The sequence below is a fragment of the Lygodium microphyllum genome, chromosome 18 (assembly GCF_053477565.2).
Source record: "Lygodium microphyllum isolate KBCC chromosome 18, Lygodium_microphyllum_v1.1.10, whole genome shotgun sequence".
Classification (NCBI taxonomy): Eukaryota; Viridiplantae; Streptophyta; class Polypodiopsida; order Schizaeales; family Lygodiaceae; genus Lygodium; species Lygodium microphyllum.
Window position 1 is genome coordinate 101,892,264 of NC_141152.1, and position 14,934 is coordinate 101,907,197.

Here is a 14,934-nt window from a genome sequence, read left to right on the forward strand (position 1 = left end):
ACAGCTATCCTTATCTACTCTAGTTCGTGGCTCAATTAGTATGCCACCTTAGTTAGTTGAGTTTGGTTTGAGACCCATATATAGGGTTCTTCTATTTCTTTGTACTTGAGTTCTTTTGGCTTACACAACTAAGAAGAGGAAAACTGTTTTCAGCCTCCACCTCTGTGTGTATTCCCCCATTGTGCAAGCAAGAAAGCTACAAGTGAGACTCCTTCCTTCTCTCCCAAAATCTTGACACCATAGGCCACAGCTCATTCTCCATCTGCCACAGGTATGCAGGCGTGTTTTTTGCACCGAAAAATGTGGGTTGCATCCTCCTCAGCTTCCACTTATCATTTTGACCACTTAGGTCACTTACAAGTCATTTTAGTCCATTATTTCAGGTCCCATATGAACCTAGTGGACTTTTGGCACTTTTCTTGATTTCTAACCAAAATTTTCTCTTGAACCAATGTGACTTAGCCTGCAAACTGTCAATTACTTCTAGCTGATCAAGTTGTGGGTTCCCATAGACTTAATTTTTTATCAATATACATGGTACAACTGAAAATTGTTTGACAGATACAAAAGAACTTATGAAACTAAGTGATATCTAAGTTGGTTGTTGGGTAACAATGACTGAGTTATGTATGAAAATTCCTCATATAAATCCTAGTAAAGTTCTATAATGTGTCCACCTGTTAGCTTTATGACACGTCTTGGCAGTCCATCAGAAAGGGTGTCTAGAAAGCTCCGCCCGGCACTCCCATGGAATGTTAGGGGGTTTGCGATCGAGGGCTTTCCAGTCTGCCACGTAGCAGAAGTATTCTGGCTGTTCCCACTTAGGACCGACCTGAATTAGGGTTTTGCTTATTGGTCATTTCCTAACGGCAACTAGCGTTGTACCCAAGCGAACTACTTTACGCAGAAATGCTAGGTCCAAAGTAGATTCACGTTGCACTTGGTTCAAGAAGAATGGGAAACGAGAGGGATGCCAAGCTCAACCTCTCTGCCATAAGACATAGTCCCATTCCGTTCCCCTAAAACAACATAAATCGAGATTAATTATAACTCTAGGTCAATGCTTTTGTTGTTCGTATTCTTTGACGATCTTCTAGCTGTCCATCATGATTTGAGAAGAGTTCCCGGCCAACCGGGACCACCCATCCATAGGACAGACCTATGGCCCATCCATCGCACTTTCCTTAGGTTGTTTTAGTTATTTAATTACCTAACACATTTAGTTGGACATGTATCAATCAGCTTCCTTAAGTAGCCCATTAGGCTCTGGATCCTTCACGTAATCATATCACTTGACATAGAAAAACAATGTCAAACAAGTTTCTTTTTAATAGGTTATCATATTTATCTTTGAAATACATAACGTCCAGCCCGTAAGCTTATCCACAATCCGCTTGAATCGCAATCCATAGGGATCACTAATCCAAGATTCCGCCCGTAGACTAGTATGCGGGCCTCGAGATTCAATCCCGAGTCATATTAGCCTCTTGTGCAAGGCCCGGAAGGTGAGGGATTTACGGCCAGAGCCCCCCATGGCACCCAAGAGTCCTCCTAATCCAAGTAGTGCTTAACGGAGAGACCTCTCACGGTGGGTTCGGTCCACCTTCCCAACGCGGTCAACAACCCCCTTGGTTAGGGTCAGGCACGCAATCGGAGGTAACTAAAGTTGCCTCTCCCTTCAGGCCTTCAACATGAAGTATTAGATATCCATTTATCCTTTAATTCATTGATCAAACAAAGCAAAATAGTGCTCTTAAATCTGTAATAAGCACAAATAATTCCATTGGTCATTTATTGTTGGCCAACTGCTAAGGAGTGAATCATTCTTTTCGAATGCATCTAGCACTCGATCCGGGATGACTTGCGACTTGGAAATATCCCCTATATCCTGGGTTAGGGTGTACCCTATTAATCTGACTTGGTCAATACCTTAAGTGCATATGTTATTCCAATTTATTGGTTTGTCCTTTGCTCCAAGCAACTATCTTTACCCCAGAAAGATACTATATTAGGACGATTATTCATCCTCTTGCAAGATAACTTGCGTAAGAATCTGCCAACCTCATTCCGAGAATTGGCCATTCCCTTGTGATCCAATCGCAAGATCATACGACTCTGCACTTGTTGCACAAGTGTCGTATCGAACAATTGGACTATTCTACCCATCAAATGGAGTCACGAAACAATCTGTTCCTGATTACATTAGGCTAACATTGTTAGTCCTAGGGTTCCAAGTTCCATTTTTTAGCGAAAGATTCTTAGGGACAAATCCTATATCACTTCTCAAGTATGTTCCGTGTTCCCTACATTCCGTGAATGTGGGCAAGTATTTAGGGTATAGGAGTTTCGGTTTTAGCAATACGTGCGACTAGGTCACATATTAAATCCTAGTTAGTTCTTTAGAATTGAATTAACTCTTTCTAAAACGAGTACTCCGCGGGTTTAGGTGTTTTAGGTTTATGCCAATTTAACCTATCTACGTTTGAAGATAATTATGCTATCATTTCCATAACACATGACTCATTGTCTATGTGTAAATTGATTTTCAGCCTTAACTTATCAATTTAAGATCAAGCATAGGTTAGGTTATAACCTAATTCAAATTTATCATCGAAACTGAAATATTTCATAATTTATTTTTCGAGGACTTGCAAACAAGATTCATGCTAAAATAGGCAACATTTTACTAATAATTATGCAGTTGAAAAACGATAATTGACTAGAGTTATGCAACGTAAGAATCATTTCATGCCTTGCAATTTCCTATGGATTCTTAGCACTTACCATGATGACTCATTGCGAAGAAGATATGGCCTAATAATGTGACATGCAATTTTATACTTTCATGCCTAAACGGAGTGCACTATCTTAATTCTGTTTTTGTAAATATGGACTAAATGCATATCAATTTTCTGCTCACTTTATTTTTGTTCGTTTTATTGAAAATACTAATGACTAAATTCCTCCATCATGAGCTAATTTTTCTAAAGCATTTAAGATGAAAAATGCATCCTATTTCCAACAATTATCCTCGCACGATTGAATTATAACAATACCAAATAAAAATTAAGAAGGAAAACCTGGACTTGGGGTGAGATGTCCACGTGGATGCTAGGAGATGATCCTCCTGCGGTTGCGCCTTGGGCTTTCTTAGGAGGCATTGCGAATACAGTCTTTCCGTCGTGGATGCAGCTTTGAATTCCCTTTTTGAAATACCACCGTCCTTTATGAGTCTTCTGTTCTTTCCTTTCGTAGAAGCTCTTTGAAGTGATACTTGTGGAGGAGGGGAGAAACCATGGAAAGGGTTCAAAACTGGGAAGGGGGTGTTTCAAAATCCTCCGCAAATAAGGCCCATTAAAGCCATGGAAAAGGCTTAATGGCCTTTTAAAGACTCACAAGAAAGGGGAATAAAAGGTGTAGAAACCCTTTCGAGGGCTTTTGTATGGGGAAAGAAGGTGTCAAAAGACCCTTAACACCCTCTTTTCTTTTTGTAAGGGGGTAAAACAAAAGGGTATAAAAGGGTCTTTAGGGAGCCCTTAGGAGGGAATTATTGCTAGGGTAGAAAAAAAAACTTAAGGGTCCATATGAGGACCCTTCACGGCAAAAGTCAGGGGGAAAAAGGGGCCTAAGGGAGCCCTTAGGGGAAATTTAAGGGGGAAAAGAAAAAGGGCCTAAAGTAAAACCTTTTTGGGAGGGGGGAAAGGGGGTTTATAGAGCCCTAAGGGGAAATTTTTGAGGGGGAAATAGGCAAAGGTGTGAAAAGGGGGCTTAGGAAGCCCCCTTGGAAGCTTCCTAGGGCCTTCTAGAAGCCTCACAAAGGGCACGTGGGGGGTGGAGGCCATCGATAGATGGCATCCGTCGGCGTGTCTTATATGGCGGTGAAGATAAGGCAGCTGGCGGCGATGTGGGCAGGGTCGGACTGCAACAGCAGTAGCTGCGATGGCGATTGGGCGGCGTCTCACGGCTTCACGGCGGCGACCTTCCTCTTCTGGCAGCGAGGACCACCTCTCTCTCTCTTGCCCAGAGTCACGACCCTCTCCTCCATCAAGGCTCCTATGGCCACTAGTTTTATAGGGAGAGGGAGAGGTTCCTCCCTCCCCTACGCAGCAGCGAGCATGGCCTCCTTCCCTCCGCAGGCTTCAGCAAGGAGCTTGCCATACCTTCGATTCCCCTCCCCCTCCAGCACGACAGTCGGCTGGGGGGGGATAAGGGAAAACTTTTTTTTTTTGACATTTATCCAATCCTTAGAGGCCATTCATATGCAAAAGGTGTAATTAGATTGAGGATATTACAAGTTCTTCTGTGTTCATAAGAATTCCATGATTTATATTATGAACAATAAACTTTCTGACATCATGAAACTCCTTGTGTTGCTTTACTTGACCATGGGTCTGAGATAAATGTCATTGAGCGGGGATTGTATGAAAATGGTGCATGGCCTGTGGACACTGATCATGGTTGGTGTATAAGGGCTGCAAATAATTCTTCAGGGGAGCTCTATGATGCATGTCCTAATGTAAAATTGAGAATTGGTGATGTAAAGGAAGAGCAACACTTCTTTGTGCAAGATAATTCCTCATATGCAGTGATTTTGAGACAGCCCTATATTACAGGTGTGCATATGGAAATAAAGGTGCTTGATGATGGTTCTGCTTATGCAAGATTCAGAAGCAAAGATGGGAGGAAAGCAATCCAATTTCTTACTGTTTGTGTTAATCATCCTAGAAATCGTGATACGCTTCGAGAGTCTCCTTTGGTTCCAAATGCAAGGGAATTCAAAGACCTGGATTTTCTTTAAGCACTACTATAATGCGGGGCTATAGTAGTGCTGATCAGAGGGTGTACTCGCCTCTTGATGAAATGAAGCATATATTTACTATTGGTAATTCTTAGTTTACAGCAAACAATTCATGTTGGTTTAAGCCTATGGAAGCTATGTGTAGGGCTGAACGCATCTCTATGAAACGGGCTATTAAGAAACTGAGATCATTAGGGATGTTAGCTGAAAATGATGGCATTTCAGGCATCTTTTATCAGCTGAATATTACTGACACTATGGCTGAAATTTCAGCAACTATACATGCAAAAAATGAGGTTGAAAATAGAGTGTTGTCACTATGTTCTTTGGATATGTATGATGTTATAGCATTGTTTGCTCAACAAGAAGGATTACAATGGGCTGAAGCACTTGTGGAGACAAAGTATAAGGCAATTGACAAAAACGTGAAACCAATTGCTTTGCCACTTCCACCAGAGAGTCAGGGTATGTATGAAAAAGTGTCAAGGCAGCCAAGCTTACGGGATCCTAAAGATATAGGTCATCAATTTACATCTGAAACATTACAGGAATTGAAAGTTGGTGTAGAAGGGTTTCTTTTGCCTGCTGAGAGAAACTGTTTTATGCAGATGTTGGCTAGACATGAGAAGACATTTGCATTTCAACCAAGTGAAATAGGTTGTGTGGATCCAAATGTTGTCTCTCCTATGGTTATATTTATTGTGCCACATGTACCATGGAACTTGAGGCCTATTCGAGTGCCTAAAGTTTACTTGCCAAAGCTGATGGATTTGCTAAATGAAAAGATTCGCATGAAGATCTTGGAGCCTTCTTCAGCCCGTACTCAAATCGTTGGTTTACTGTGCCCAAAAAGAATGGGGCTTTGAGATTTATTCAAGACATGAAACCGATCAATAAAGTGACCATAAGAAATGTGGGTGCAGGTCCTGTGGTTGATGAATTTGTAGAGGCTTTTGCAAGCAGAGCAATCTATTCTTTGGGTGATCTTTACTCAAGGTATGATCAGTTTCAGCTTCCAATTGAAAGTAGGGATATCAGGACCGTGAAGACTCCTTTGGGGTTAGTACGGATGTGTACTCTCCCACAGGGTACACCAAACTGAGTGGCACACATGACAAATGCTATGAATAGGGTACTCAGGGATTTTATACCACAATTGACTATGCCCTTCTTGGATGATGTTCCAATCAAAGGGTGTGCAGTGGATGAAAAGAATGAAGAGATGGATGCTCATGGATGTAGACAATTTGTTGCAGATCATATTGTGGATTGTGAGAGGATTTTGACACGTCTAGAAGAGGTGAATTTAACTCTTTTTGGACAAAAGGCTGTCTTTGGAGTTGAGGAGGTTTTGATTTTTGGGCATATGTGTGGGCCTTATGGGCGAAGGCCATCACCAGTAAAAATAGATGGGATTGATAGAATGTGAGATGTATGCACAAATGTATCACAGGTGTGTAGATTCTTGGGTGCATGTGTGTTCTATTTGATATGGATTCCTCACTTTGCACATGTAGCCGATGTTCTTTATCAGCTTCTACGGAAAGGTCAAATATTTCATTGGGAAAGGAAGCATCAGAAAGCAATGAAGAAATTGAAGCAACTCTTAAAATTTGCTCCTACGTTGAGAAAGGCTGACTATTCACATGGGAAGCCCATCATTATTACTGTTGATACAAGCCCAATCGGGATTGGATGGGCAATTGGGCAAGATGATGAGAAAGGGGAAAGGTATGCAATATGCTTTGGTGCAAAAGTATTGGTTGAACGACAGAGAAGATATCCACAAGTAAAAAGAGAATTATGGGGAATTGTGACAACCCTTAAATGTGATAAGGAGTATTTTATGGGTGCTCATGTAGTCATTGAGACTAATTGTTTGCCAGTATTGGGTATGCTTACTAGTTGTGCTACCCCAGATATTGCTATGCTCCGGTGGATTGCATACAACAAATCTTTGGACCCTGAATTTCAGCATATTGCAGGAAGAGATAACCCAGTGGCAGACATGTTATCTCGAGCACGCTATGAGAATGAAGATGGGATGATGGATGAGGAGGAAGAAGATGACTTTCTTATGACTGAAAATGATGTTGCAAGAGTGAATTTAGTAATGCAAAGTGTTACTATAGCATTAATAGAGGCTTGGACAACAAAGAGAAAACACTTTAGATGTTTTGCATCTTGTGTAGAAGTGTTTCTGGAAGACAAATATGCAGGAGAATGGCTGAGAATTGGTCAATATCTCAGTACATTAACAAAGAGAGATGAATGGTCAGATGAGGAGTTTAAGAAGATCAAGAGGAAAGCCTATGTATTTTTCTTAAAAGATGGATACTTATGGAAACATGCTAAAAAGAAACAGGGTATGCCATTGCGAGTTTTGGGTGACAGAGCTTCAGAAGTAAAAGTAATGCAAGAATTTCATGAAAGTTTGTGGGCTGGTCATAGAGGTGTTTGGGGTACTTTTACAAAGATCAAAGAAAGATATTGGTGGTAGGGTATGTATAAGGATGTTGCTCACTTTGTGGAAACATGTATGACATGTCAAATGTATTCAACTGTGAGACATCGGGATGGATTGCAACCCACATATCCATTGTCTCTTCATTTTAAGTGGGTGGTGGATTTGGTCACAATGCCTACAGGTCTTTCGCAAATGAGGTATCTTGTGCTTGCTCGTGAAGACTTGACTAATCAAGTGGAAGGGAGAGCTCTACGTACTAAGATGACAAATGCCGTATGTACTTTTCTGTTAGAAGATATATTTTGTCGATATGGCTGTGTGGAAAAAATTACAGTAGATAGGGGTGAGTTGGATGCAGATGAAGCTCATGATTTCTTTGCACGGTTGGGGACAAAGCTTGCTTTAACTTCAGCCTATAACCCTGAAGGAAATGGCAAAATTGAAAGAGGTCATCCACCTATTGTGAAGGCATTGGCAAAAGCATGTGGAGAGAAGATAAAAGAGTGGCCATGATTGCTCCCTTATGCTTTGTGGGCTGACAGAACAACTCATAGTGCTGTTACAGGATATATGCCTGCAGAATTGATGTATGGTCAAAAACCTATCATGCCGATGGAAGAGATGACAGTCACATGGAGTGTGTAACCTTGGGAGGAGGAGTTGAATCGAGAGGAGTTGTTGGCCTTACGCATTAGACAGTTGGAAAGAAAGTCAGAAGACATAGAGGTAGCAACTGCAAAGTTAAGGGCAGCAAGGATACAGAACAAGAAACAGTTTGACAAAAGATATAGACTGAGACTAAGAACCATACAAGATGGGGATTGGGTATTGGCTTATGATAGTAGTTTAGATAACCAGCATAGTGCCATGCGTAAAGTTTCCAAGAGATGGTTTGGACCCTATGTGGTAAGACAAGTGTTTGATAATGCTACTTATGCATTGAATGAGCTGGATGGGATAGCCATAAAACTTTCAGTAGTAGGGAAAAGAATCAAGTTATTCAAAAGGCGGGAATCTACTGCTTATGAGTTGCCAGAATTGGAAGAAAATAGTGGCCGTGATATAGGGGCTAGCCAGCAAGATATGGAAGATGAAGAAGTAAAGGATATGGTTGCAGAGGATGAGGAGGATTCAGAATTCGGTGACAACTAGGATTTTGCCACATACCGGAGGATGTGCAGGTTTAGAGGGGGTGGATGTCATGATGTTATGAGGACATAGTGTGAAAATGTATGGAATGCATCATCATCTGACTTCTCTATTGATCTAGAGAGTCAATGTGATATAGGCCATTAGTACTAGTGCGAGTTGCATGAATTATCCAAATATACTAGATTTTTGGATAATTTTAGTCTATTTTTTATATTATTTATTGTAAAAATCCGAAAAAGTTAGAAAAAGCTTCTAGATTAGGATGGCATGCAAAAAGCTAGTTGCTCTTTCAGCCAGTTAGGGAATTTTCACAAGAAAGACAAATTGACAAAATCGCGTGCGTCGCGATCGCTGTAAACAGGCTAAAAATTGCAAATTGAACTGAAAGAAGAAGGAGTGATTTGGGAGATCCGTGAGCAGGTGTCCTATAGTTTTACCCCCCTTTCGGAGCCAACGGAGCCAACGGAGCCATCAGATTTGGGTTGTGGGTAGCATAGAAAGAGTTGATTTTTCTAATCCACGTTTTTGGTCTACGAAGGAGCTCCAGGAGAACTAATGCCTGGAGATTACTTCTGAGTACAACAAAAATTTCAGGTTCTTTCAATACATATTGTTTCAATTCATTGTGATTTGTTTTTGTCGTGTTTACCACTTGGGTATTCTCTATCTTCTCTTCCATCTCTTATCTCTACTTCCTTCTACTTCTAATGCCCGGTGGATTCGACCTTTCAACAAAAACCCCTCCGAAAGCGCTTCATTGAATATCATAGTTAAGCGTAGTTTGTCGGTCTCCTCGTCAAAGATTAGTTGCATGCCTTGATGTAGGAGCTTGTCATAGTGCTCGTTAATATATTCTTTCTTTTCCCACGATAGTGGATATGGCAATTATTCTCAAGCTGATCCCTAGGAAGTGTTCCTGTGTCTACAAAGACGTAGACACTTGCGAATAATTTGAGTTTAGCATCCAACTCAGTCAAGCACTCTGTCATACTTTTATGTTCCATGAATGCTTGCTCGGTTGCTATCTCATGCCAGGTTCTGGGAGTTTCCCTAGGATTTAGCATAGCTGGGGCCTCACGCTTGGATGAGCAAGATTGGTCAATACTAGGGTTGCTTATGTCCTCGAGGTTTTCATGTTTCTCTTGAGGCTTTGCTATTATTGTGTCATGGTTCTCCTCGGATGTCACTGGTATAGTTTTGTCACCCTATTGTGACAATGTTGTGTCCACTCTTAATTGGTCAATGTAGGTACTGTTGTTGGTGGATTGAGTATTGCAGCAACCATTGATGGTAATGGTTGCTTTGACTTATTGGAACACATGGATGTGTTTGAGGTTTCACTGCTATTAGGAGAGATGACAATGGGTTCATTCATTAGTGGATTTGATGCTTTATTCCTCAGCTCTTTAACACTCTTGGTCTCAATCTTCTTGGTGTCTACAACCACTTGAAATTGCCATTGTTTTTGTTGTTTCCTCCTTTCTTGGGCAATGGAGGTGTATTCCTTGAAGACTCGAGACCCTGAACTAGGTCAACTGTTGATGTACTTGGTCAGGCCTCAACATTCTCTATTTTCCAGTGTGTCATCATGGGACATAGCCACGGCCCGCTAGACAACCTCACTAGGTTGTGAGGGTACAACTCCCTCTCTTTTTGGAGAGTCTAGATCTTCAGTTAATTCCCCTGCATTTAGTTGCTCATCCAATTGCATTGGCAGTTGTTCCTGGTCGGGAGTTTGCTTTAGACTCTTGTCCTTATCCATTGCTGGAACATGCCTTCATTGCTTCTTATTAGTGTAGGTGTTGTGTTTAAAGCTGTTTTTCTCTTGGTAAAGAAGTTTGGGTGACTCTAGTGTAGAACCAAGAGACAGTTTAGGGTTCTTGTCATGTAGGCTTGGACAGAACCAATTGAAGAAGTTAGGGTTGTATTGATGGGAAGCATAGAGATCTAGGATTCCAGGGTCTTAAGTGAGGCAAAAGACATATGCAATAACATCAAGAACCATGCTCCCTACTCCTAGCTTACTAGCCATGTGAAGATCTTCTTCTAGAAGCAGTTTATCATATAAGGGATGTTTTTGGATAGTGGCACAAAGCTGGACCTCATGGACCACTGCCAATACTCATAATGAGGTTGGAGAAATGTACGTGCAATCATGTATTGATATCGAAAGGGCTTTCCTTTGCTCAACGAGTGTCATTACTCGATGGCCAATTTTGGCTACCAAACTTTGATTGGAGTACCATTTCTACACAAAGTTGCATTGTCCTTTCCCTTTTCATTTGCTTGCTTCGAGCTTTTCCTTGTTTGTTTCACATTGAGCAGTATAATGTGAGGGTATCAAGCGCAATTCTCTAGCTGTGGCCTTTGGGATGTCCTCTTTGACTTCCTCACCAAACAACTACATAGTGGGAGCAAACATTTTGTTGCTCGTCCCAAGTCAGGGGTTCGGATATGAGCTTTGTGTGCTCTTGTGTTGGCCTTCCAATGTCCCCATGGACGTACGCACGTGTGATGGTTGTCATCTTGTGATCAAGCTTCATCAGGCACTTCAGCTTTGGTTCGTTGGTCAAATGTGCCATCTTCTTGGCCAAATCTTAGAGATATTTCTCCTCAAGCATAGGCTTTAGGTGCTTCGGAAGCATTGGAGGTGTCAAGGATGTTGGTTGTGACATCTCTTCTCCAAGTGAATTGCTAAAGACACGTTCCACAAGGAGCATCATCACGGCGAAGGGTTGTGACTTCTATGATTCCTGATTGGAAGTAGTAGCGGCTAGTTCAGTGGACTAGCCACTATTGGTAGGCTGCGGTGTCAAGTCCTTACGCAGATCAGAAGTGGTCGTGTCTTTTGTTGCCCTTTGCGCATTCACTTGTGCAAATTGGTTGAGCTAGTCTCAATGGATTGGACATGCATATCCTTAGGCTGAGAGCTAAGCATGGTGTTAGGTCTCACCTGTTGGACATTTGGAAGCTTAGATGGAGATAGAGATTGAGATTGAGCAGCTACACTTAATGACTACTGTTGTGCTTCTTGTGTCATTTTATGGAAAGGAGATTTGGGACTCCTATGTGGACTTGGCACTGGCTGGAAGATTTTCTCGTGGTGGTTAGATGATTCTACCATTTTCTTTGTGAGCAATCAACCTTACTAGGAGCAATGTTATACCTATGATGCTCATTATCTTCTGGGAAAATCAAAGGCTCCTTGGGTACTAGTGGCTTTTGTGTACCCTCAACGATTCCATCTAATATTTGCTTGTTAAGAACTCTAGGCTAAGGATCTACCTTTCGAACAATCATGTTTGGTTTCTTGATTTCAATGGTGAGGGGCTCAGTCACACCAACTTGTTGAGTGAAGACTTAGATTTTCATCTCGGGTAAGTTACTCATAAAAATATGTATGCATCATGTGGGTTCAAAATAATATATTTTTAAAATACCATTTTTATACATTTTCAACATACAGAAGGGTGTAATATAAAGCGATTATCTATAAGTTAAATACAAAAGGGTTATATTTTATTTAGAAAAATTTCACAAATAAGGTGAGAGCAGAATTTTGATGTCGATAAGTGCTTAAAAATAGCTAAAAATTATGAATATCAAGGGAAAAATATTCAACGTCGAAGGCGGCGGCTCGATCTTGGAGGATTTTAAGCGTCAAAGTGCTTTAAAGGCGCCCGAGCAACACTTGTTGATTTTTGATAATTTTTCATACAGCCATGCGGGTTGTCAAGCATTACCGGCCAATGTGGGATGCCAAGCCGGACACCCAGGATTTTTCAGAGCTCAATTCGGAGTCCGGACGGGAAAATGGCCAAGAAACCGGGCAAGATTTGAGAAGGTGGACCAAACTTTGGTCAAGTGGTCATGAACTTTGGGGAGTTGGGACATTTGATGCCACTTAGCATTTTAGGATGAAAAAATCGTGGAGAGATGGAGGAGCACGACGTCTGCAAGTGGCCGAAAATTGCGCCATCTTGATGGATGAGGGTGATCCCTGCCTGCAAACAACCTACCCATTTGATCATGGGGCTTGCCTACATTCTCCCTGCTGATCATATCGCCGCCTTTCGCCCGTCAAATGGTGGCATGGTTGGAAATCTCTGATTCTAGTCTTTCTCTCTCCTCCCTCTCTCTCCCTTAAGGGGCTATTCTTGTGTGGAAGAAGGCAATGAAGAATGATGGAGAAAAGCTTGTCCGGATGAGACCGGATTGCTTCCTGGTGGATGAAGACATGAAGAATACTATTCTTGAAGATGCAGGACATTGAATGAGGGCTGACACGTAGTCCCATAGCAAAATCGAGATCCCGAGACACAAAGCCTAAGCGGTAATTCAATTTTTATGAAGAAAAATGAGTTTTTATGCTATTTGGTTGATGAAATATTGTTCTCATGGGATGATTATGCATTATGTTATTGTTTGCTATGAGTTTTATCAGTTTATGCTCAGAAAATTGGAAAATCATAAGTGTTATGACTGAAATTAATGGTATAAAACCCGTAAAACTCGCGTTTAACAGGTAAAATGGAGTTTTTTTGCAAAATAAAGGGGAAACATGAGATATAACATCAATAAAACCTGAAATTTTACTGTCAAAGAACCTAAGGGCCACAACCCATAATCAATTTCAATTTCTAGTCATTTTTTATTGAAAATAATAGAGAAAAAATACCAAAAAATGGTGAAAAATGGGTTTTAAATGGGAGAAAATTAGGAAACGATAAAAAGAAAATTCCAAAAAATTACATAAGTGTTTGTGCAATGTATAGTGAAGGTAGAGCACGAGGTTAGCCTCGGTTTACCCTTATTTCTATGTTTTTGTCCGTATTTATTGCTTTCTCTACAAAGAAATACACATAAAATGACTCTTTCACCTATCAACGATTGCAAAACATTAAACGGTAGGGTGAGAGGGGAGTTTGAGCATCAAAGTACAATCTCAAATATGATTTTATGTGTTGCATCATGGCTATAGGACATTGTTTTAAAATAAAGGAAAAGGCAGCATGAGCGTAAGGCTCGGTGTCTCTCCTCGTTTCAATACATAAACGTTAGCATGGAAATCATGAAAAGATTGGTTTCGCATGATGCACAATGCTGATTTTCTATTGTTTGTGCACTAAACCATTCACATTATGCACTATGCATGGTTCATGGTATCGAAGGAAAAATCTCCTAGACTACATAGCAATTGTTTTCTTAGGACTTTGACCCACGATTGAGAGTGTGAGGTTATCCCTTGCCGTAGGGTAGAGGGTCGGTTTCCTAAGGGACTATGAAGTGAGGAAGCATGGTATATCTCCTGGAAATACGAGAAATATAAAAGAGAGGAGTTTGTGTTCATTTGTGTTATATGTTTAGCAGCGCATCAAAGGGCTAATCCCTGAGATGTAGGAGAGCTGCAGTGGGGCTCCGACTATTAGTCGGTGGAGTGACTCCTAGATGTGTGTGATGAGGCTTTATGCCTAAGTACTTTGGGATCTCCCTCTGAGGAGTTTTAGGGAAACGTTGGACTATGAACTATAAACGCATGAATTAAGCTTTAGGGCAGTTTGTCCCTTAGCATTAGATTGACGCTCCTGGTCCGCAAGGCTATGAGGGTGTTTGTGTGTCATGAGCATGAGGTCTGGCTAGTGCTATAGCCAGTGCCGGCCCGTTTTAGGTTTCATCAGTGGTACGTCTACCGAGAGCCACTTATAAGTGGTGGTTTTCAGATCTAGGGTTTCTAGGGACCAAAAGAAGTTGGTTTATGTCCTCTGACAAGGGCCGTCAAGCCAAACTCCAGAAAGCAAAACATACTGAGAGGGCTAGACGGCGGTTAGAGATCGTAAGCCGTTATTCTCCTCAAAGGAGTAGCCCAGTACATATACAAAGCAGTGGTCTTAGTCATTTAACTACTCCACCTATTCCATTAGGTGCAGGAGGAAGTGTAAGATCTTCCTCTCCTCCACCAAGTCTACCCACTTCAAGTGGGGGTGTGAATCCGTCATTTCAAGCTCCTATTGCTAATCTGATTGTCACCATGGCACAACCTATTGCGATTTCTGCAGGGACGCCAGATTTACCAGCCTTAGGAGTTCCCTTTCCCATTTTTAATGGGTTAGGGGAAGAGGATGCAGAATTTCACATTTGTGAATTTCAGAGATTGATGTTCAATTATCGCATCCAAGACAAGGGACATCTTATGATATTCTTCAATATAACGTTAAAAGAAAGGGCTGCGATATGGTATCACAGTATAGAGTCTGGAACCATAACCACCATTGATCAATTCTATGTAGCTTTCCGAGCGAAATATGCCCCTAAAAGAGGTGGCCAATATTGGTTGCGGGTCTTGAATGTAACGCACCAAGATCCTCACGAGAAAGTGAAAGCATATGCCAAGAAGTTGAAGGAAGTATTTCCTAAGTTGCAAACTTACATTCCCATTCCGTCGGCTAGCCAATTGCAATACTTTTTGCATGGGTTGGACTTTAATATCCAAGTACAATTGAGCAGTGTGGCCTTGGCA